Source organism: Phalacrocorax aristotelis, chromosome 28 (assembly GCF_949628215.1).
Source record: "Phalacrocorax aristotelis chromosome 28, bGulAri2.1, whole genome shotgun sequence".
Taxonomy (NCBI): Eukaryota; Metazoa; Chordata; class Aves; order Suliformes; family Phalacrocoracidae; genus Phalacrocorax; species Phalacrocorax aristotelis.
This window is the reverse complement of record NC_134303.1, coordinates 161,892-186,107: the sequence shown is the minus strand read 5'-3', so window position 1 is coordinate 186,107 and position 24,216 is coordinate 161,892. Positions and strand designations below refer to the sequence as shown.

Here is a 24,216-nt window from a genome sequence, read left to right as displayed (position 1 = left end):
CGCAGCGCACCCTCTTTGGGTCCAGCTCTTCATTCTGCGCTGCTTAGAGGAGTTATTAACCAATTAATTAAACATACAAACTAAGTCACAACAGCTCTATCGGCTCCATCGTGGTTTGGAGCTCTGAATCGGTTTCATTTGGTGTCTAACACATTTTTTCCCCGAGGAGAGGCTACGTTTCAAGTTAATTAGTTTTCTCACAAGTGTGTCAGTCGATAAAATTGAGTTACGATTATTAAAACCACAAAGGTGACAGGAGTCTCACGGATCGGGTCTATTTCTGAAAATGTATTCATCCCATGCAAATGTCATCGGGATACAGATCATCTGCACTTCATGCTCTGACAAGACAAGATGCTGAGACAGGGATGAGCTCCAAAAGGACTACTGAAAAGAAAAAAAACCCACGCACTTCATGAAGTCATGGGGGGTTTTTTTGTTTGCATTTGGGGGGGCGGGGTGGCTTTAACAAAAGAGTGCAGTGTTGGCTGGCAGCAGCCTGCAGAGCATTTTTGCTGCCTGATCTCTCCTGTTCTTCTCTTCCACTCCTCTTTCAGGGCTGTAATTGTCATTTGGATAGTTTTAGAAGAGCAGTTAAGTTCCTCGCCTGTGTCTCAATGTGCTGGTAATACCAGGAAGGTGAATGCTTGAACCGGTCGGGCGGGTGGGAATAACTTGGCTGCAGGTAGAACTTCTGAGGGAAGACCAGCAAAACCAGGAAGCAAATAGCAAGTTCCCAAAAAATGTGCGGGTGTCAAACACATACAAGTGTTATTGCCGAATGTTTTGTTTTTGGCAATATGTTCCAAATGCCTATTTTTGGTAAACATAACTTTTCAGGAGATTCAGGGTTGTGTGTGGCAAAACATGTCCCTCTGTTTTTGTGTCCTGCCGCACAAACGGCCGGCGGCAGGGCTCTCGTTCCCCGCTCTCGCTATTGCCACAGCAGGGCTGCGATATTTAGACCTAAGGGATGGGTTTAGGAATGGAAGGAGAGAGAACGCCTGTGTTCTGTAAGGGCTATGAATGCTGACCCTTTGCCTCCGTCTGCCGCTTTTCCTGTGCGGGTGATGAAGCCGTTTTACTTTCCTCTGTTGTTCCTGGTCTAAGTAGTTGCAAGGCTGTCGCCGCTGTGGGTGTGCAATTTGTGTTGCTGTGTTTCTGTGGAGTCCTAGCTACGGCTCGCTTCTAGTGTGGCCAAGCGTCAAGGTAGGGCTTTCAGCTTAAAGCTTCAGAAGCGCTGCGCGCTGAGATGGGTGTAGGTGAAACTGCTGTTGCGCCTGCAGCTGTGCTCGCAGGGATGCTGGGTGGCTCCGCATCAAACCGGCGAGGTGCGCGTGGACCTCCGTCGGGCTGCGCCCTGGGTGCGCGAGCGTGCCGTGTTTTTGCTGTTCCGGCTTGTATGTGCGAGGGCTTAACGTTTGATTTAATGCATTTCCTTTAACGGCAGGCTGTAGTTGGGCTCTAGATGGTATTCCTACGTGGGCGCAGGAGCTGTGGAATGGTTAAGCTGTTGCTGTGCCTCCAGGTGACTTGTTCAGTAACACTGTTTTTCCAGGTGCAGATGGATGAGTCGTGCAGGGCAACGGAGGAGAGCCCAGGGGAGCGCTGTAAGAAGGTGAGTCTGTGTGTAGTACTGGAGGGAAGATGTGACTGATGGCTATAGGGCTCCATTATGGGTTTTACTCTTTTTTTTTTTTTTTTTTTTTGTGATCCGAGGGTGCTAAGCGATGAGCCGAGCGTGATGTGGGCCCTGGAGGTGAGTCAGGCAAGGTGACCGGTGCTTGGTGGGCTGGAGTAGGTGTTCTTTTTCAGGTTATTCAGGGTTTTTTCTCCTTCTCTTCACTTTCCCATCCCAATTTGGGGCCGATTCCCTCAAACGGGGACTTCCCCCTGTGGGGCTGCTTATGCAGCCTGGGAGCTGCTGCCTGGGCACAAAAATACCTCAAACCCCTTGACTCTGGGCCTGCAATGAGGGGTGAAAATACAGGAAGAATTCTGGTGGAAAGAAAACAACTTGGGGCTTCTGGGAAAGCCAACTCCAGCTGGATTTGTGCGGCTGGAAAGGAAAAAAAAAAGGGGGTGGGGGGAAGGAACAACAACCTAAAAGCACCCACCAACCATTCTCATGCACAAAACCGAAAGTGAAAATGACCATTTTTTGTAGGGCAAAAGCACAAAAAATCCCCACAGAACTCAGTAGTTTGGAAAAGCAACCCCAATTATTACATTATGTAAAGAAGGCGGGGGAAAAAAAAAGAAAACCAAACCAAAACCCGATCACAACCCTGATGCCACATGCCTACAAGCAGTTCCTGGGGCTTATTCTGCGGGGGTGGGAACCCAACCTTGTTCCCCAGGTTTGCTGTGCTGCTTCTCCTCCCTCGAGACACTTTGCTGTTTGGTGCAGAGGCAATGAATGGCGCTGCTGGGGCTGCGAGGGGGAAAGGTGCAGAGGAATAGAAGCTCTGTGGATGCAGCCAAGTTACGGTTTCTGGATGGTATTAATCGAGAAGAGTAATTCAGATAATGCTGCTGCCCAGCGACCAGAATTGGGTACTGAGCCCGGGAGCCGTGCACGCGCGGTGGCGTCCCTGTGATCCCCATTGCTCTCTCCGCAGGTAACAGCCCTGCGATGCTGCAGTGCCTGCGAGGTGATGCCGCCGTGCTCGTTGCTGCTTCCTGGTAAGGAAAGGCCTCCTCTGCTCTTGCTGCAGCGTGGTGGTGTGTCGGACACGATTCCCTGTGTCGGGTGAGGCCTAGGGCTGCCGGCGAGGTGAGCGAGCCCCTTTGGTGGGTGCAGGGGTATCTCCTTGTGTGCCTGTACTACTGGGGCTGGTGGGATGGGAAGCTTCAAATGACCCGCTGAGGCAGGCTTCTGGTATGCTAAAGGCGAGCGGGTGAGGGCAGCCCTAGGAGTTACCCGGGAGCTGATAGAAGGGAAGAGGGAAAGGAGGAGGAGGATGATGACCTTTTCCCCCTGCAGCTTCTGGGTGCAGAAGATGGCCGACTCCCCAGCTCACCAGAGCTCCCCCTCAGCCTCCCCTGGCCCCCCTTGCCCCGTGCGCCTGCCCCCAGCTCCAGCACGGGCGAGCTAGGCTACGTGCCTAGGAAGCCTCATCTGGTAAGAGCTGTAAGACACCCACGTATTCTCTTCAGGTGGAGGACGGCCTAGAGTCTGGAGCTGCAGAAGAGGCAGGGAGGAGAGGAGGGGAAAGAAGCATCTGAACGGCTAAATTGTGCCAGCAGCGCTGAGAGCGAGAGTCGCGGTGAGTCCTGGGCCACTGGGGCCCCGTTGCCTCTCTTGTGCGTCCTGGGCCCTCCCTGTCTCTCCCCCGGCCCCCTCTCTTTCCTTACCTGCTGCAAAATTTACTTTTTTTTTTGCGGCCCCCCCCCCCCCCGCACCTTCTTTCTCCATCTCGCTCTGAGTGGCTCCTTGCCTCCCTGTCTTTTCAGTCCTCCCTCTCTCTGTCCTGTAGCCTGTGGCTCCTTTTTCTTTCTCCGCCTCTCTCTGCCTGGCTCTGGCTCCGTTTTTTTTTTTTTTTTCCTCCTGCTCTGTCCTGTAGCCTGTCGGTGTTTTGTTGTTCACTGGCTCTCTTGATCTGACTCCCTGTGTTACCGAAAAACGCGTTAAAATCGGAAACGACTCCTCAACACCAATTTAGTATTAAAGAGCAGGCATTCTTTATTCGTGGCGCCGGATGCACGGGGGATCGCTCCTCCTGGCGTGCGTACCTCACGCACCTTTCCCGTACAATTTGTAGATCAATGTTTTACGTATTCATACATATTCATTATTGTCCTGTCTGCTGATTGGTACAAACTTGCTCGTTCCGTATGTAAATCGCTGCGCAGGCTCGGTTGTCCTCTTCCGTTGTTCTCTTCTGTTACTTGGGTCGGTGGTGGTCTGTGAGTCGGTGGTCGCGATCTCCCCCTGCCGGAATTACCTTTTAGCTTCTCGGCTCTTACTCTTGGCAGTCTTGGCTAGTTTTCTCAGTCCGCTAAGCGAAACAGCGTTTTTTCATCCTTTTCTGACAGAAGCACGTTGTCTGTTGTTCTGTTCGCATTAATGATCGCCTACGGACTAAAATGCAGATCGACAGATACGCTGATTGGTACGCTCCATGTTCCCGTAATGGAACACCGTCTCTGGTTGATTTCATCACTTTGGTTACATTTCCCCTGTTTGGAAGTTCTGAAATAATAATTTTCTCAATACTTCCATCCTAGATCAATAATATTCCACTATGTCAGTTTAGTGTTTGCTTCATGTTCTGAAATTTTTCACTTGATTGTGGTCTCCAGGGTGTATGCAGGTCCCATTTTCTACCCAAAATTTTATTAATTTGTTGAAGTACCTCGGCAAAAAAATGTGGTGCTCTATCAGAGGACATTCCCGTTGGCACTCTAAATCTTGGTATTATTTCCTTCAGCAACGTCTTAACTACTACTCTAGCTTTGTCGGTGCAGCACGAGAAAGCTGCTGGCCATCTAGAAAATTTGTCAATCAGCACTGACAAATACTGCTCTATCTATTTTGTCTGGGTAACTCAGAGAACTTAATTTGCTAATAATTTCCGGGAGAATTTTTTGTTTTGTTACTCCTAAAGGTTGTTTCCTTTGGTTCAGGGGATTATTTCTAGGACAGATTGGACACTTAGCTACTATGGGTTTAACTATTCTTGTCGTGCCTACACACGCTACAGATGTTTTTAAACTCAAAACCGTAGCGCCTACAGCCTAATGTGTTTGCTCATGGTTTTCTTTTGCAAGTTCTGTCATAACTTGTGGGGTGGTTGTTGTTATTACTTGTTTTTCTGGTGTTACCTACCATCTCTCTGTGTTTTGTGATGCTTCCAATTGTTCTGCTAATTGCTCATCCAATTTATTATATCTCGGTTTCAACTTTGGAATTCTGATCTGTTTTACTGGTACTAGTGCAAGGATACCTTGCTCTGCAGTCCTCTTTGCAGCTTTATCGGTCAGTCGTTTGCTTATGTTTACAGCCGTCTGGCCAAATTGATGAGCTTTGCAACGCTTTACCGCCACTTCTTTTGGTTTCTGCACGTCTTCCGGAAGTTGGAGAATTTCTTCTTTATGCTGTATTGATGATTCTTGGGCTGATGGCAGTCCTTTCTCCTTCCCAATAGCTCCATGATCGTGGATCACACCAAATGCACGTTTGGAATCAGTCTAGATATTTATCCTTTGTCCTTCTGCCATTCGCAGAGCTCGCTTCAATGCTACCAATACTGCTTTCTGTGCTGAGGTGTTTGCAGGCAGCACCCCTGACTCCATTCCCTCGGCGGCGATAACGACAGCATATCCGGCCATTCGCTTCTCTTCTCGCCCAGAGCTTCTTCCATCTGTAAACAACTCCAGATCAGGATTTTCCCAGAGGTTTGTGTCTCAGGTCTGGTCTGCTGGAATAGACTTGTTCAATAGTTAGCAAGCGATCGTGTTCTAAATTGTCCGTAAGGTTTTCTGTTGTTAAAAACATAGCAGGATTCAGTATAGCAGTAGTCTTCGATTCCACATCGTCTTGTTCTAACAGAACAACTTGATATTTCAACATTCTGCTAAGGGATAGCCAACGACCCCCCTTTTGTTCTAAAACAGTCACCGCTATGTGCGGGACATATACTGTCATCTTCTGTCCCATTGTTAACTTTGGGGCTTCCCGGATCGGCAGCGCTGTTGTTGCTACTGCCCGTAAACACCTAGGCCATCTTTTACTCGCGTGGTCAGGTTGTTTGGAGAAGTAGCCCACAGGTCTCTTCCAGGTTCCCAGTCGCTGTGTCAGCACTCCAAGGGCTAAATGTTGTCTTTCGTGGACAAACAACTCAAAAGGTTTAGCGAAATCAGGTAGGCCTAATGCAGGGGCCATCATCGAGGCTCTTTTCAGTTCTTTGAATGCCGTTTGGCATCCGGGCATCCAGGTTAAATATTTATCCTTTTGAGTCTTTCAATGCCTCAAATAATGGTTTTACATACAGTCTATAGTTCAGAATCCAGAGCTGATGCTATTTCATTGTTTTCAGAAAAGCTCTCAGTTCCTTCGGGCTGCTAGGTTCGGGAATTTGACAAATAGTTTCTTTCTTTTCACTTTCTAATTGTCTTTGTCTTTGAGATATTTCAAATCCTAAATAAATGGCTGCTTCTTTTCCTATTTGGGTTTTGTTTCTGGAAACTCCGCATCTTCCTTGGCCCAGAAAATTTAAAAATTTCAAAACATTTTTCTTTACTTTGTGCCGCTATCAGAATGTCATCCGCATTCTGTAACAAGATGCCTCTCCCTGGGTTCTGTTTTTTCTATATCTCTAATTTTTTTTTGCCAGCTGAGTCTCAAGTATCGTAGGACTATTTTTAAATCCTTGTGGAAGTACGGTCCATGGTAGCTGTGTCTTTCATTCTGTGGTGGGGCTTTCCCATTGCAAAGCAAATAGGCTTTGACTTTTTATGCCTGGAGGTATGCAAAAGAAGGCGTCCTTCAAATCTAGTACAGTAAACCATTTATGCTCCTCCTTTAAAAGAGGTCAGTAAAGTGTATGGATTAGCTACTACCGGATGTATATCTTGGACCACCTGATTTATAGCCCTTAAATCGTGAACTAGCTAATACTCTTTGCCTCTAGATTTCTTTACTGGCGACACAGGAGTACTATATTCTGATTCACATTCCACTAAAAGCTCATATTCTGAAAAATTTTATAATTAACTTCTGTAATCCTTTTCGAGCCTCTCGCTTAATAGGGTATTGTTTTTGTCTTACGGGCTTGGCTCCAGGCTTTAAGGTTACTTTTACCGGCTCTGCCCACTTAGATCGCTCCGGAGCTCCGCTCGCTCAAACCAAAGGAATTACTACGTTTTCCACTTCCTCGGGAACCCGTTCCTCCCTGGAGGAATCCTGTAACATAAACGCTCTCGCCTCTGTGGCTTTTGATTCTGGTATTAGTGATTTAATCTCTCCATCTTTAAAAGTTACTTGAGCATCTAATTGACCTAATAGATCTCGTCATAACAGAGGCAGTGGACATTCAGGCATATGCAGAAACTGGTGAGTTGCCCATTGCTTCTCCAATTTAAACTTTAATGGCTCTGAGAGGGGCTAATTTTTCTTTGCCCTGTTGCGCTAGCAACATCTACTGATTTATGATCAAATTTCTCTTCACGTGTATTCAATACCAAATAAGTGGCTCCCGTATCTACCAAAAATTCTATTTCTTCATTCCGTAGCTTCAGTGTAACCAGGTGTTCAGCTAGGGTTGATTCCCCTGGTCTCCTTCATGCCGAGCTACTTCAAGCATTTAACCCAGATCTCTGGATTCAGGTTGTTCTAGTTTCTGAAGGTTGTTTTCTCTCCCCCCGCCCCCATCTGGGGCTGATTGTCTTATGAATATAGAGACCAGCTGAATTGCTTTTTCTGGTTTTTCTGGGTTCAAATGAGTATATTTTCTGGTGGTCACCTTCAGTCTTTCCATAAAGGCTGAAGGGGACTCACTTAATTCTTGTCTCACTTCATAAATTTTGACCAATTTATTGCTTTTGGCATTGCTTGTCTTACTCCAAATAAAATCTCTCTCTGACATCTAGTCAACATTCCCCTGGGTCCTGGCTGATTAGGGTCCCACTCGGGATTTGTAGATGGACAATTCTTATTCATTGTTCTCTGTAAATTCCTGTTAGCATGTGCTCCCTGCACCTGCCTTCTGGCTGTATTCCATACTATTTTCTTGTCAGTTTCATCAAGCGAAGTATCCAGTATCACAAGTAGAGCAACACTCTTTCAAGTTCTCACCACGTTTTCCTCTTTTCAGAAACATTGCCGTAGAATCTTGTGGACATACCTCACGCTGTTTCTGCTGCTCGGGATGATTCCACGGTGTAAAGAACAAATCAACATATGCCACTTCTTCCCATTTGCCTTCCCTTTTTACAAAACAACATTAATTGCAAGATGGTACGATATTGCAATGTCTCGTGTTCTGGCCATTTGTGCCCACCTTCCAATTGATACGTTGGCCACCAATGATTGCAATATTCAATTAATGGTTTCCGAGTTAGTGGGTCACCGCCCCCGACGTCTTTCCAGTGCTTCAAAATACATCGCAAAGGTGTTCTCTGTGGGATAGGTTTCCTACTCAGTAATGCTCCCGTCTCCCAGTCGACTAGTAGTTGTGATAGTGCACTATCACAAATACTAGTCAGAGGGACTCCAACCCCCGTTAGAGGTCTCACTGGAAATCTGCCACTGGGATCTGTAGCCCCCTGCTAGATATCCCTGGAGACTTCAACCCCCTGTTGAAGACTCCCCTACCCTCGGGTCCCGCTCCACAGGCTTTCGCCTAGCAGAGACTTACCAACCGAGGCACCTCTTGGCCCCGACCCTGCGTGGCTTTCGCCGCGCCTTACGGGCAGGCCTGTGGGACTCAAACCCGCTATCCTATCCTATGTGGGAAACTAACCCCACGTATTATTCTACCTAAGTTTCTTCTTCAAAGAATGCCTTGTTTACCTCAATCCAGGGGATCTTGCTCAGAATTCTCTGGCCCGGGGATCGGAAGCTCTCCCGGAGAATTCCTCGGGGCCGGCTGCAGGTCCCACGATCCCACGGATCCGTCGAGATTCAAAAGCAGGTTCCCACCTGGGGTGCCAAAACTGTTACCGAAAAACGCGTTAAAATCGGAAACGACTCCTCAACACCAATTTAGTATTAAAGAGCAGGCATTCTATATTCACGGCGCCGGATGCACGGGGGATCGCTCCTCCTGGCGTGCGTACCTCACGCACCTTTCCTGTACAATTTGTAGATGAAAATTTTACATACTCATACATAGTCGTTATTGTCTTGTCTAGCGATGGGTACAAACTTGCTCGTTCCGTATGTCAATCACTGCGCAGGCTCGGTTGTCCTCTTCCGTTGTTCTCTTCTGAGTAGGTGGTGTTACTTGGGTCGGTGGTGGTCTGTGAGTCGGTGGTCGCGATCTCCCCCTGCCGGAATTACCTTTTAGCTTCTCGGCTCTTACTCTTGGCAGTCTTGGCTAGTTTTCTCAGTCCGCTCCACGAAACCGTGTTTTGTCATCCTTTTGTGACAGAAGCACGTTGTCTGTTGTTCTGCTGACATTAACGATCGCCTAGGCACTAAAATGCAGATCGACAGGTGCGCTGATTGGTACGCTCCATGTTCCCGTAATGGAACACCGTCTCTGGTTGGCTGATTTCATCGCTTTGGTTACACCTGTTCCTGTTGTTCAGTTTCTTCTTTTTTGGCTTTGTGTGATTCTCTCTGTGATTCTGTTTTTCTCTGCCTCGCTTTTCCCAGCTCCCCGTCCCTCACTTTTAATGCCCGTTATCCTTCACCAGCACACTCTCCCTTGGTTCCCATCCTCGTTTCTGAATTCCTCCTGCTTTGCCACGTAGCCCGTGACTTTTTTCTTAATCTCTCTCTGTCTGCCTCAACGCTCCCCCCGCGCTTTTTAATTCGTCTGCTCTGCTCTGTACCCTGCTACTGTTCTTGCCTTTCTGAGTTCTTCTCTGTCCAGCTCCCTTTCCCTATTCATGAATTCCTGTTCTTCCTGCAGCCACCGCTGTTCCCTGTGACCTCCATCTCTCTCTGTCCAGCTCCCTGTCCCTAGGTTTTAATTCCTGCCTCTGCCCGCTGTAGCCTGTCTAGATGTTTCTCTCGGCCTCTCTCTCTGTCCGGCTCCCTCTCTCTGTGTTCTAATTCCACGTTCTCTGTCACGTGGACCCGTGCTATTTGTTTGTCCTCATCTCTCTCTGTCCAGCTCCTTGCTGCGATGTTTTATTTCCTCATTTCCTCCCTCTCTGTCTTTGTAGCCCATTGCTGTTGGTTTGTTTTTTTTTTTTTTTTTCCACTTGTTTCTTCATGTGTCTCTGTCTGCCTCCCAGTCCCTGATCTTTAATTCCTCCTTCCCTGTAGGCCGCTGTTCCTTTTTTCCATTCTACATTGTGTTCTCTTTGGTCTCGTGTTCTTATTCATTGATTCCCTCCTCGCTGCCCTGTGGCTTGTCCCCATTTTATTGTTGCTTCTCTCTCCCTCTCTCTGGCTTCTTGCCCCTGTTTTTAAAATTCCTCCCTCTCTTCTCTCTTCCCTGTAGGCCGTGTGATCTTTAGCCTTTCTCCATGTCTTTCTGCCCAGCTCTCTGTGTCTATTCATTAATTCTTCCCTCTCTGCCCTGTAGCCTGTAGCTTCTGTCCTTTCTCCATCTTGCTGTCCCTGGCTCCCCCGTGACCCTATGCTAGAATTGTTTCTCTCTTCTCTCCGTACGCATTGCGATTCCTTTTGCTCTCTGTCTCCCTTTGGTTTTTTTCTTTTTTTTTTTCTGGCTCCCTGTCCCTAATTCTTAATTCTCTGCCTTCTCGTGCCCCATGGTTTGTTCTGTGGGGTTCTCTCGCGGTTCCCTCGCAGTTCCCTCCAGTCCATACTGGGCTATATTGGTCTAGTCCATACTGGGCTATATTGGTCTGTCCCGGCTTCCTCCCACTTCTTTCCCAGTGCCTCACAGTAGGTCCCGGTTCCGTCCATGGGATGAACTGTGAGGGAACTGTGAGGGAACTGTGAGGGAACTGTGAGGGAACTGTGAGGGAACTGTGAGGGAACTGTGAGGAGGGGGGCGGCCCCCCGGGCCCCAGCCCCTCCCCCCCGCCTGCGGCCAGGCCCCGCGGCCGCCGGCCCCTTCCTCCTCTGCCCGCTCCCGTCGCAGACGGCTCGGTATGTGTCACGAGCGGCAGCCCCGTTCAGCAGCTCTCGGAGGGCGCGCGGCTGTGCCCGGCCGTGACCGGGGCCCGCAGGGGTTTCCCGCTCGCCCCGAGAAGGCGCTGGCCCCGAGCCGGCGCGTCCCGCCCCGCCCGGCCCTCGGCGCCCTCGCGAGCTGAGCGCGGCCCGGCCAGCAGGGGGCGCTGGCGCTCACCGGCTGGGCTCGGTGGCTGGGCCGGTGGGGGCCGTTCCTTCCGGCCGCCCTTTAAGGGCCGCCCCGCGGGGCTCGGGCTTCCGGTGGCGCGTGCGCGTCGGAGCGGGGGCGGGAGCGGTGCGTGTGGAGGCCGAAGGGCCGGTGCGAGTGGCGGCCGGGTCGCGAGGCGTCCCTGTGCGGTGCCGGGGCCCCCTCTGCGGCCCGGCGTGGGAAGCCCGCGGCCGGCGGAGCCTGCTCGGAGCTGGGCGGGGAGCGCCGCGGCGGTCCGGCCGCCGGCAGCCATCCCCTGCGGTGGCCGGCAGCCCCTCGGGACGCCTGGAGGCCTGGCGGTGCCCGAGCCTCGCCTGCGGCAGCCGCCTGAGAGAGCAGCGCGGCCGTGTCCGGGGGCCGGAGAGCGCTGGTGGGTGAGTTCGGGCAGCGGGGGGCGGGTGTGTGTCTCCGGGCGGGGCCGGGGGGCTCCGTGCCCCGCAGAGGAGCCCCGGTCGGGCATCGTTCGCTTCCGAACAATGCAGGTCTGTCCCTGGTTATTTTCTGTGTACAGTGTTTCGGGCCACCTGAAAGCCTTTGGCCGGGTAGGTTTGGTGCGGGGCGATGGCAGGTGTGGACCCTGAAAGATCTCGGGTGGGGGGCGTGGGAGGTATTTCTTGCCTTAAAACTCTGAGCCCACCTCGTGTGTCATGTCGTGTTATCATGTCGTGAGTCTCGTGACTGTGGCAAATGGCTGAGTCGGGCGTTTTCTGATAACTGACTTCTGAACGTGTGCGTGTGTAGGCACGGGGAGATTTGTGCAGGGTGACGGAGCCCCTTGTGCTTCTGTGCTAATGTCTACCTGTTCTAGACCTCCAGTGTTGGAAAGCCTTTGTTTAGTGCCTAGTTGTGGCTGCGTAACTGCTGTTGCGCCTGCAGCTGTGCTCGCAGGGATGCTGGGTGGCTCCGCATCAAACCGGCCGCCGGGCGGCCGGGTTGTGCCGCAGAGCATGCCGGGAGCTGTAGTCCTTGCGGCTGCCGGGCGGCCGGGTTGTGCCGCAGAGCATGCCGGGAGCTGTATTCCTGGCGCAGTGGCTGCCGGCCCTGTCACGTGGTTCGCCGGGCATGGCGGGAGGCGCGGTCTTCCGGCGCTCGGGTGCCGGGCGGCCGTGGCGCGTACGGTACGCGAGGTGTATTTTTGGGGTTGGATTCGTGTTGATTACTGGGGGCTTGCGGGTGCGGCCGCTTCCTGAGAAGCGGTGAGTTCCCCGGGAGCTGACAGAAGGGAAGAGGGAAAGGAGGAGGACGATGACCTTTTCCCCGTGCCCAGGGCGCAGATGATGGCCGCCTCCCCGGCCCACCGGAGGTCCCGCTCAGCCTCCCCTGGCCCCCCTTGCCCCGTGCGCCTGCCCCCAGCTCCGGCACCTCCCCATAAGCGTGCTGCATAGCCTTAGGCCGCCCCCAGGCCCTGTCGTGAAGGCAGCAAGCCGTCCCTCAAGCGCACTGGATTCCCCCTTGGTGCAGGGGCCCTTAGCAGTAGCGTGGGGAGGGAGCGGTGTGTCCAGAAGCCCCTGCGGAAGGAGAGGCTTTGGCCAGGGTCGATCGACGGTAATGACGGTCGCTGTTTCTTCTTTCCCTCTCCCAGAGACCGTGCTGAGGACGTGGTTGTCTGTCCTTCCCCCGGGGATGCCGTTGCCTGCGGCCGTCTCAGGCTCGCGTGGCTTCTCTCTGCCCGTCCTCGCCGTCCTCGCAGCGCAGGGCCGAAAAGGGATAGACAAAGCCCTTCCCGGCTGCGGACAGGAGCTGCCTCGGCTGAAGCTGGAGACGCCAACGAAAGGTAAAGAAGAAGAAACTGAAGGTGCTCTGGCTGCCAGCTGCCTTCCTGCCGCAGGCAAGAGAGAGCCTGTCCATGCAGGTGGGGGAGGAAGGATCCCCCTTCATAGCCCGCAGCGGGCCAGGCCACCAACGTGCACCGTAGGGTCTGTACGCGTAACCCGGAGTTGGGTACGGGCGTGTAGTGCACGAGCGAGCTAGGCTACGTGCCTAGGAAGCCTCATCTGGTAAGAGCTGTAAGACACCCACGTATTCTCTTCAGGTGGAGGACGGCCTAGAGTCTGGAGCTGCAGAAGAGGCAGGGAGGAGAGGAGGGGAAAGAAGCATCTGAACGGCTAAATTGTGCCAGCAGCGCTGAGAGCGAGAGTCGCGGTGAGTCCTGGGCCACTGGGGCCCCGTTGCCTCTCTTGTGCGTCCTGGGCCCTCCCTGTCTCTCCCCCGGCCCCCTCTCTTTCCTTACCTGCTGCAAAATTATTTTTTTTTGCGCCCCCCCCGCACCTTCTTTCTCCGTCTCGCTCTGAGTGGCTCCCTGCCTCCCCGTCTTTTCAGTCCTCCCTCTCTCTGTCCTGTAGCCTGTGGCTCCTTTTTCTTTCTCCGCCTCTCTCTGCCTGGCTCTGGCTCCGTTTTTTTTTTTTTTTTATTCCTCCTGCTCTGTCCTGTAGCCTGTCGGTGTTTTGTTGTTCTCTGGCTCTCTTGATCTGACTCCCTGTGTTACCGAAAAACGCGTTAAAATCGGAAACGACTCCTCAACACCAATTTAGTATTAAAGAGCAAGCATTCTTTATTCGCGGCGCCGGATGCACGGGGGATCGCTCCTCCTGGCGTGCGTACCTCACGCACCTTTCCCGTACAATTTATAGATAAAAATTTCACATACTCATACATAGTCATTATTGTCTTGTCTAGTGATGGGTACAAACTTGCTCGTTCCCTATGTCAGTCACTGCGCAGGCTCGGTTGTCCTCCCAGTACAGTGCGGGGAACGGGGACGTACAGTGCGGGGAACGGGGACGTACAGTGCGGGGAAGGGGGACGTACCAGGATCTACTGGGTTGTACTGGGAGGGAACTGGGACGTACTGGGAGGCTCTACAATGTCCTGGGATGTCCTGGGATGTAGTGTGGAGGAACTAGGATGTACAGGCTTGTACTGGGTTGTACCGGGTGGAACTGGCAGGAATTTGGGATGTACCAGGATGTACTGGTATGTACTGGGAGGGAAGTGTTATGTACTGAGGGGAACTGGGACGTACTGGGAGGGAACTGGGATGTACTGGGAGGGAACTGGGATGTACTGGGAGGGAACTGGGATGTACTGGGAGGGAACTGGGATGTACTGGGAGGGAACTGGGATGTACTGGGAGGGAACTGTGAAGTACTGGGATGTACTGGGATGGAACTGGGATGTACTGGGAGGGCACTGGAATGTAATGGGATGTACTGGGAGGGAACTGGGATGTACTGGGAGGCACTACAATGTGCTGGGATGTCCTGGGATGTACCGTGGAGGAAGTAGGGTGTACAGGCTTGTACTGGGTTGTACCGGGTGGAACTAGCAGGGATTTGTGATGTACCAGGATCTACTGGGATGTACTGGGATGTACTGGGAGGGAAGTTTTATGTACTGAGGGGAACTGGGACGTACTGGGATGTGCTGGGAGGGAACTGTGAAGTACTGGGATGTACTTAGAGGGAACTGGGATGTACTGGGAGGGAACTGGGATGTACTGGGTGGAAAGTGTTGGGAATTGGGATTTACTGGGAGGGAACTGGGATGGACTGGGAGGGAACTGGGATGTAGTGGGACATACTGGGAGGGAACTGGGATGTACTGGGGTGTACTGGGAGGGGACTGTTATGTACCGAGGGGGAACTGGGATGTACTGGGAGTGAACTGTGACGTACTGGGATGTACTTAGAGGGAAGTGGGAGGGAACTTGGATGTAGTGGGAGAGAACTGGGATTTACTTGGAGGAAAGTGGCATGTACTGGGCTGTACTGGAATGGAACTGGGAGTGAACTGTGTGTGAACTGTGAGGGAACTAGGATGTACTGTGGATGTACTGGGACAGACTGGGAGGGATCTGGGATGTACTGGGCTGCACTGGTAGGGAACTGGGATGTACTGGGAGGAATCTGGAATGTCCCAGTTGACACCCACTTCCCTCCCAGTGCCTCCCAGTATATCCCAGTCTCCTCCCAGTACATCCCAGTAAATCCCAGTTTGCTCCCAGTACATCCCAGTACATCGCAGTACATTCCAGTTCCGTGCCTGTCCATCCCAATACATCCCCGTTCCATGCCAGTACATCCCAGTTCCCTACCAGTTCATCCCCGTACATCCCAATTCCCTCCCGGTTCGCTACCACTTCTTTCCCAGTGCCTCCCAATACATCCCAGTTCCGTCCCATTACATCCCAGTACATCCCAGGTCCCTCCCAGTACATCCCAGGTCCCTCCCAGTACTGGGAGGGAGCTGGGATGTACTGGGAGGCACTACAATGTGCGGGGATGCCCTGGGATGTACTGTGGAGGAACTAGGATGTACAGGCTTGTACTGGGTTGTACCGGGTGGAACTGGCAGGGATTTGGGATGTACCAGGATCTACTGGGATGTACTGGGAGGTAACTGTTATGTACTGGGAGTGAACAGGGAGGGAACTGGGACGTACTGGTAGGGAACTGGGACGTACTGGTAGGGAACTGGGACGTACTGGTAGGGAACTGGGATGTACTGTGAGGGAACTGGGATGTACTGTGAGGACACTGGGATGTACTGTTATGTACTGGGAGGGAAGTGTTATGTACTGAGGGGAACTGGTGCGTACTGGGATGTACTGGGATGGAACTGTGAAGTACTGGGATGTACTGGGAGTGAACTGGGAGGGAACTGGTATGTAGTAGGATGTACTGGGAGGGAACTGGTATGTAGTAGGATGTACTGGGATGTACTGGGAGGGAACTGGATTGTACTGGGAGGGAACTGGATTGTACTGGGAGGGAACTGGGATGTAGTGGGAGGGAACTGGGAGGGAAATGGGATGTACTGGGAGGGAACTGGTACGTACTGGGAGGGAACTGGGATGTACTGGGACATACTGGCAGGGAACTGGGATGTACTGGGAGGGGATTGGGATGTACTGGGAGGGAACTTGGATGTATTGGGAGGGAAGTGTTATGTACCAAGGGGGAACTGGGACGTACTGGGATGTAGTGGGAGTGAACTGTGAAGTACTGGGATGTACTGTGAGGGAACTGGGATGTACTGTGAGGGAACTTTAAAGTACTGGGATGTACTTAGAGGAAACTGGGAGGCAACTGGCATGTACTGGGATGTACTGGAATGGAACTGGGAGTGAACTGTGTGTGAACTGGGAGGGAACTGGGATGTACTGGGCTGCACTGGTAGGGAACTGGGATGTACTGGGAGGAAACTGGAATGTCCCAGTTGACACCCACTTCCCTCCCAATGCCTCCCAGTATATCCCAGTTTCCTCCCAGTATATCCCAGTTTCCTCCCAGTACATCCCAGTAAATCCCAGTTCGCTCCCAGTACATCCCAATACATCGCCGTACATTCCAGTTCCGTTCCTGTCCATCCCAATACATCCCCGTTCCATGCCAGTACATCCCAGTTTCCTACCAGTTCATCCCCGTACATCCCAATTCCCTCCCGGTTCACTACCACTTCTTTCCCAGTGCCTCCCAATACATCCCAGTTCCGTCCCATTACATCCCAGCACATCCCAGTTCCCTCCCAGTACATCCCAGTTCCCTCCCAGGACTGGGAGGGAACTGGGATGTACTGGGAGGCACTACAATGTGCGGGGATGTCCTGGGATGTACCGTGGAGGAACTAGGATGTACAGGCTTGTACTGGGTTGTACCGGGTGGAACTGGCAGGGATTTGGGATGTACCAGGATCTACTGGGATGTACTGGGATGTACTGGGAGGTAACTGTTATGTACTGGGAAGGAACAGGGAGGGAACTGGGATGTACTGGGATGGAACTGGGACGTACTGTGAGGACACTGGGACGTACTGTGAGGACACTGGGATGTACTGTTATGTACTGGGAGGGAAGTGTTATGTACTGAGGGCAACTGGGACGTACTGGGATGTACTGGGATGGAACTGTGAAGTACTGGGATGTACTGGGAGTGAACTGGGAGGGAACTGGTATGTAGTAGGATGTACTGGGTGGGAACTGGGATGTACCAGGATGTACTGGGATGTACTGGGAGGGAACTGGGATGTACTGGGACATACTGGCAGGGAACTGGGATGTACTGGGAGGGGATTGGGATGTACTGGGAGGGAACTGGGATGTACAGGGCTGCACTGGTAGGGAACTGGGATGTACTGGGAGGAAACTGGAATGTCCCAGTTGACACCCACTTCCCTCCCAATGCCTCCCAGTATATCCCAGTTTCCTCCCAGTATATCCCAGTTTCCTCCCAGTATATCCCAGTTTCCTCCCAGTATATCCCAGTTTCCTCCCAGTACATCCCAGTAAATCCCAGCTCGCTGCCAGTACATGCCAATACATTGCTGTACATTCCAGTTCTGTTCCTGTACATCCCAATACATCCCCGTTCCATGCCAGTACATCCCAGTTTCCTACCAGTTCATCCCCGTACATCCCAATTCCCTCCCGGTTCACTACCACTTCTTTCCCAGTGCCTCCCAATACATCCCAGTTCCGTCCCATTACATCCCAGTACATCCCAGTTCCCTCCCAGTACGTCCCAGGTCCCTCCCAGTACATCCCAGTTCCCTCCCAGTACTGGGAGGGACCTGGGATGTACTGGGAGGCACTACAATGTGCAGGGATGCCCTGGGATGTACCGTGGAGGAACTAGGATGTACAGGCTTGTACTGGGTTGTACCGGGTGGAACTGGCAGGGATTTGAAATGTCCTAGGATCTACTAGGATGTACTGGGAGGTAACTGTTATGTACTGGGAGGTAACTGTTATGTACTGGGAGGTAACTGGGATGTACTGGTAGGGAACTGGGATGTACTGGGAGGGAACTGGGACGTACTGTGAGGACACTGGGATGTACTGGTATGTACTGGGAGGGAAGTGTTATGTACTGAGGGGAACTGGGACGTACTGGGATGTACTGGGAGGGAACTGTGAAGTACTGGGAGTGAACTGGGAGGGAACTGGTATGTAGTAGGATGTACTGGGTGGGAACTGGGATGTACCAGGATGTACTGGGATGTAGTGGGAGGGAACTGGTATGTACTGGGAGGGAACTGGGATGTACTGGGATGTAGTGGGAGGGAACTGGGAGGGAACTGGGATGTACTGGGAGGGAACTGGGATGTACTGGGACATACTGGCAGGGAACTGGGATGTACTGGGAGGGGATTGGGACGGACTGGGAGGGAACTGGGATGTACTGGGCTGCACTGGTAGGGAACTGGGATGTACTGGGAGGAAACTGGAATGTCCCAGTTGACACCCACTTCCCTCCCAATGCCTCCCAGTATATCCCAGTTTCCTCCCAGTATATCCCAGTTTCCTCCCAGTACATCCCAGTAAATCCCAGCTCGCTGCCAGTACATGCCAATACATCGCTGTACATTCCAGTTCTGTTCTGTACATCCCAATACATCCCCGTTCCATGCCAGTACATCCCAGTTCCCTACCAGTTCATCCCCGTACATCCCAATTCCCTCCCGGTTCACTACCACTTCTTTCCCAGTTCCGTCCCATTACATCCCAGTTCCGTCCCATTACATCCCAGTACATCCCAGTTCCCTCCCAGTATATCCCAGGTCCCTCCCAGTATATCCCAGGTCCCTCCCAGTACATCCCAGGTCCCTCCCAGTACTGCTAGGGAACTGGGATGTACTGGGAGGCACTACAATGTGCGGGGATGCCCTGGGATGTACTGTGGAGGAACTAGGATGTACAGGCTTGTACTGGGTTGTACCGGGTGGAACTGGCAGGGATTTGGGATGTACCAGGATCTACTGGGATGTACTGGGATGTACTGGGAGGTAATTGTTATGTACTGGGAAGGAACAGGGAGGTAACTGGGATGTACTGGGATGGAACTGGGATGTACTGGGAGGGAACTGGGACGTACTGAGAGGACACTGGGATGTACTGGTATGTACTGGGAGGGAAGTGTTATGTACTGAGGGGAACTGGGACGTACTGGGATGTACTGGGAGGGAACTGTGAAGTACTGGGATGTACTGGGAGTGAACTGGGAGGGAACTGGTATGTAGTAGGATGTACTGGGTGGGAACTGGGATGTACCAGGATGTACTGGGATGTACTGGGAGGGAACTGGTATGTACTGGGAGGGAACTGGGATGTACTGGGACATACTGGCAGGGAACTGGGATGTACTGGGAGGGGATTGGGACGGACTGGGAGGGAACTGGGATGTACTGGGCTGCACTGGTAGGGAACTGGGATGTACTGGGAGGAAACTGGAATGTCCCAGTTGACACCCACTTCCCTCCCAATGCCTCCCAGTATATCCCCGTTTCCTCCCAGTATATCCCAGTTTCCTCCCAGTACATCCCAGTAAATCCCAGTTCGCTCCCAGTACATCCCAGTACATCGCAGTACATTCCAGTTCCGTTCCTGTACATCCCAATACATCCCCGTTCCATGCCAGTACATCCCAGTTTCCTACCAGTTCATCCCCGTACATCCCAATTCCCTCCCGGTTCACTACCACTTCTTTCCCAGTGCCTCCCAATACATCCCAGTTCCGTCCCATTACATCCCAGTACATCCCAGTTCCCTCCCAGTACGTCCCAGTTCCCTCCCAGTACGTCCCAGTTCCCTCCCAGTACATCCCAGTTCCCTCCCAGTACTGGGAGGGACCTGGGATGTACCGTGGAGGCACTACAATGTGCGGGGATGCCCTGGGATGTACTGTGGAGGAACTAGGATGTACAGGCTTGTACTGGGTTGTACCGGGTGGAACTGGCAGGGATTTGGGATGTACCAGGATCTACTGGGATGTACTGGGATGTACTGGGAGGTAACTGTTATGTACTGGGAGTGAACTGGTAGGGAACTGGGATGTACTGTGAGGGAACTGGGACGTACTGTGAGGACACTGGGACGTACTGTGAGGACACTGGGATGTACTGTTATGTACTGGGAGGGAAGTGTTATGTACTGAGGGGAACTGGTGCGTACTGGGATGTACTGGGATGGAACTGTGAAGTACTGGGATGTACTGGGAGTGAACTGGGAGGGAACTGGTATGTAGTAGGATGTACTGGGTGGGAACTGGGATGTACCAGGATGTACCGGGATGTACTGGGAGGGAACTGGTATGTACTGGGAGGGAACTGGGATGTAGTGGGAGGGAACTGGGAGGGAACTGGGATGTACTGGGAGGGAACTGGTATGTACTGGGTGGGAAGTGGGATGTACTGGGACATACTGGCAGGGAACTGGGATGTACTGGGAGGGGATTGGGATGTACTGTGAGGGAACTGGGACGTACTGTGAGGACACTGGGATGTACTGTTATGTACTGGGAGGGAAGTGTTATGTACCAAGGGGGAACTGGGACGTACTGGGATGTAGTGGGAGTGAACTGTGAAGTACTGGGATGTTCTGTGAGGGAACTGGGATGTACTGGGAGGGAACTTTAAAGTACTGGGATGTACTTAGAGGAAACTGGGAGGCAACTGGCATGTACTGGGATGTACTGGAATGGAACTGGGAGTGAACTGTGTGTGAACTGGGAGGGAACTGGGATGTACTGTGAGGGAACTGGGATGTACTGGGATGTACTGGGAGGGACTGGGAGGGATCTGGGACGTACTGGGCTGCACTGGTAGGGAACTGGGATGTACTGGGAGGAAACTGGAATGTCCCAGTTGACACCCACTTCCCTCCCAGGTTCCTCCCAGTATATCCCAGTTTCCTCCCAGTATATCCCAGTTTCCTCCCAGTACATCCCAGTAAATCCCAGTTCGCTCCCAGTACATCCCAATACATCGCCGTACATTCCAGTTCCGTTCCTGTCCATCCCAATACATCCCCGTTCCATGCCAGTACATCCCAGTTTCCTACCAGTTCATCCCCGTACATCCCAATTCCCTCCCGGTTCACTACCACTTCTTTCCCAGTGCCTCCCAATACATCCCAGTTCCGTCCCATTACATCCCAGTACATCCCAGTTCCCTCCCAGTACATCCCAGTTCCCTCCCAGTACTGGGAGGGAACTGGGATGTACTGGGAGGCACTACAATGTGCGGGGATGTCCTGGGATGTACCGTGGAGGAACTAGGATGTACAGGCTTGTACTCGGTTGTACCGGGTGGAACTGGCAGGGATTTGGGATGTACCAGGATCTACTGGGATGTACTGGGATGTACTGGGAGGTAACTGTTATGTACTGGGAAGGAACAGGGAGGGAACTGGGATGTACTGGGATGGAACTGGGATGTACTGGGAGGGAACTGGGACGTACTGTGAGGACACTGGGATGTACTGGTATGTACTGGGAGGGAAGTGTTATGTACTGAGGGAACTGGGACGTACTGGGATGTACTGGGAGGGAACTGTGAAGTACTGGGATGTACTGGGAGTGAACTGGGAGGGAACTGGTATGTAGTAGGATGTACTGGGTGGGAACTGGGATGTACTGGGAGGGAACTGGTATGTACTGGGAGGGAACTGGAATGTCCCAGTTGACACCCACTTCCCTCCCAATGCCTCCCAGTGTATCCCAGTATCCTCCCAGTATATCCCAGTTTCCTCCCAGTACATCCCAGTAAATCCCAGTTCTCTCCCAGTACATCCCAGTACATCGCAGTACATTCCAGTTCCGTTCCTGTCCATCCCAATACATCCCCGTTCCATGCCAGTACATCCCAGTTTCCTACCAGTTCATCCCCGTACATCCCAATTCCCTCCCGGTTCACTACCACTTCTTTCCCAGTGCCTCCCAATACATCCCAGTTCCGTCCCATTACATCCCAGTACATCCCAGTTCCCTCCCAGTACGTCCCAGTTCCCTCCCAGTACATCCCAGGTCCCTCCCAGTACTGGGAGGGAACTGGGATGTACTGGGAGGCACTACAATGTGCGGGGATGCCCTGGGATGTACTGTGGAGGAACTAGGATGTACAGGCTTGTACTGGGTTGTACTGGGTGGAACTGGCAGGGATTTGGGATGTACCAGGATCTACTGGGATGTACTGGGATGTACTGGGAGGTAACTGTTATGTACTGGGAGTGAACTGGGAGGGAACTGGGATGTACTGGTAGGGAACTGGGATGTACTGTGAGGGAACTGGGACGTACTGTGAGGACACTGGGATGTACTGTTATGTACTGGGAGGGAAGTGTTATGTACTGAGGGGAACTGGGACGTACTGGGATGTACTGGGAGGGAACTGTGAAGTACTGGGATGTACTGGGAGTGAACTGGGAGGGAACTGGTATGTAGTAGGATGTACTGGGTGGGAACTGGGATGTACCAGGATGTACCGGGACGTACTGGGAGGGCACTGGTATGTACTGGGAGGGAACTGGGATGTAGTGGGAGGGAACTGGGAGGGAACTGGGATGTAGTGGGAGGGAAGTGGTATGTACTGGGAGGGAACTGGGATGTACTGGGACATACTGGCAGGGAACTGGGATGTACTGGGAGGGGATTGGGATGTACTGGGAGGGAACTTGGATGTATTGGGAGGGAAGTGTTATGTACCAAGGGGGAACTGGGACGTACTGGGATGTAGTGGGAGTGAACTGTGAAGTACTGGGATGTACTGTGAGGGAACTGGGGTGTACTGGGAGGGAACTTTAAAGTACTGGGATGTACTTAGAGGAAACTGGGAGGCAACTGGCATGTACTGGGATGTACTGGAATGGAACTGGGAGTGAACTGTGTGTGAACTGGGAGGGAACTGGGATGTACTGTGAGGGAACTGGGATGTACTAGGATGTACTGGGAGGGACTGGGAGGGATCTGGGATGTACTGGGCTGCACTGGTAGGGAACTGGGATGTACTGGGAGGAAACTGGAATGTCCCAGTTGACACCCACTTCCCTCCCAGGTTCCTCCCAGTATATCCCAGTTTCCTCCCAGTATATCCCAGTTTCCTCCCAGTACATCCCAGTAAATCCCAGTTCGCTCCCAGTACATCCCAATACATCGCCGTACATTCCAGTTCCGTTCCTGTCCATCCCAATACATCCCCGTTCCATGCCAGTACATCCCAGTTTCCTACCAGTTCATCCCCGTACATCCCAATTCCCTCCCGGTTCACTACCACTTCTTTCCCAGTGCCTCCCAATACATCCCAGTTCCGTCCCATTACATCCCAGTACATCCCAGTTCCCTCCCAGTACATCCCAGTTCCCTCCCAGTACTGGGAGGGAACTGGGATGTACTGGGAGGCACTACAATGTGCGGGGATGCCCTGGGATGTACCGTGGAGGAACTAGGATGTACAGGCTTGTACTGGGTTGTACCGGGTGGAACTGGCAGGGATTTGGGATGTACCAGGATCTACTGGGATGTACTGGGAGGTAACTGTTATGTACTGGGAAGGAACAGGGAGGGAACTGGGATGTACTGGGATGGAACTGGGATGTACTGGGAGGGAACTGGGACGTACTGTGAGGACACTGGGATGTACTGGTATGTACTGGGAGGGAAGTGTTATGTACTGAGGGGAACTGGTGCGTACTGGGATGTACTGGGAGGGAACTGTGAAGTACTGGGAGTGAACTGGGAGGGAACTGTTATGTAGTAGGATGTACTGGGTGGGAACTGGGATGTACCGGGAGGGAACTGGGATGTACTGGGAGGGAACTGGTATGTACTGGGAGGGAACTGGGATGTACTGGGATGTAGTGGGAGGGAACTGGGAGGGAACTGGGATGTACTGGGAGGGAACTGCTATGTACTGGGAGCGAACTGGGATGTACTGGGGACATACTGGCAGGGAACTGGGATGTACTGAGAGGGGATTGGGATGTACTGGGAGGGAACTTGGATGTATTGGGAGGGAAGTGTTATGTACCAAGGGGGAACTCGGACGTACTGGGATGTAGTGGGAGTGAACTGTGAAGTACTGGGATGTACTGTGAGGGAACTGGGATGTACTGGGAGGGAACTTTGAAGTACTGGGATGTACTTAGAGGAAACTGGGAGGCAACTGGCATGTACTGGGATGTACTGGAATGGAACTGGGAGTGAAGTGTGTGTGAACTGGGAGGGAACTGGGATATACTGTGAGGGAACTGGGATGTACTGGGAGGGACTGGGAGGGATCTGGGATGTACTGGGAGGGAACTGTGAAGTAGTGGGATGTACTGGGAGTGAACTGGGAGGGAACTGGTATGTAGTAGGATGTACTGGGTGGGAACTGGGATGTACCGGGATGTACTGGGATGTAGTGGGAGGGAACTGGGATGTACTGGGAGGGGATTGGGACGGACTGGGAGGGAACTTGGATGTACTGGGCTGCACTGGTAGGG

General features: G+C 52.5%; 1 long non-coding RNA gene across 1 annotated transcript; it reads left to right on the top strand.

The window, feature by feature from the left end:
* Nucleotides 1-988: 988 nt before the first annotated feature.
* On the top strand, nt 989-13,535 carry LOC142048844 (uncharacterized). Its single transcript, XR_012657544.1, has 5 exons — nt 989-1,618; nt 2,622-2,776; nt 3,160-3,269; nt 12,544-12,735; nt 12,994-13,535. It is a non-coding gene; the product is annotated as an uncharacterized LOC142048844 (long non-coding RNA).
* Nucleotides 13,536-24,216: the final 10,681 nt, after the last annotated feature.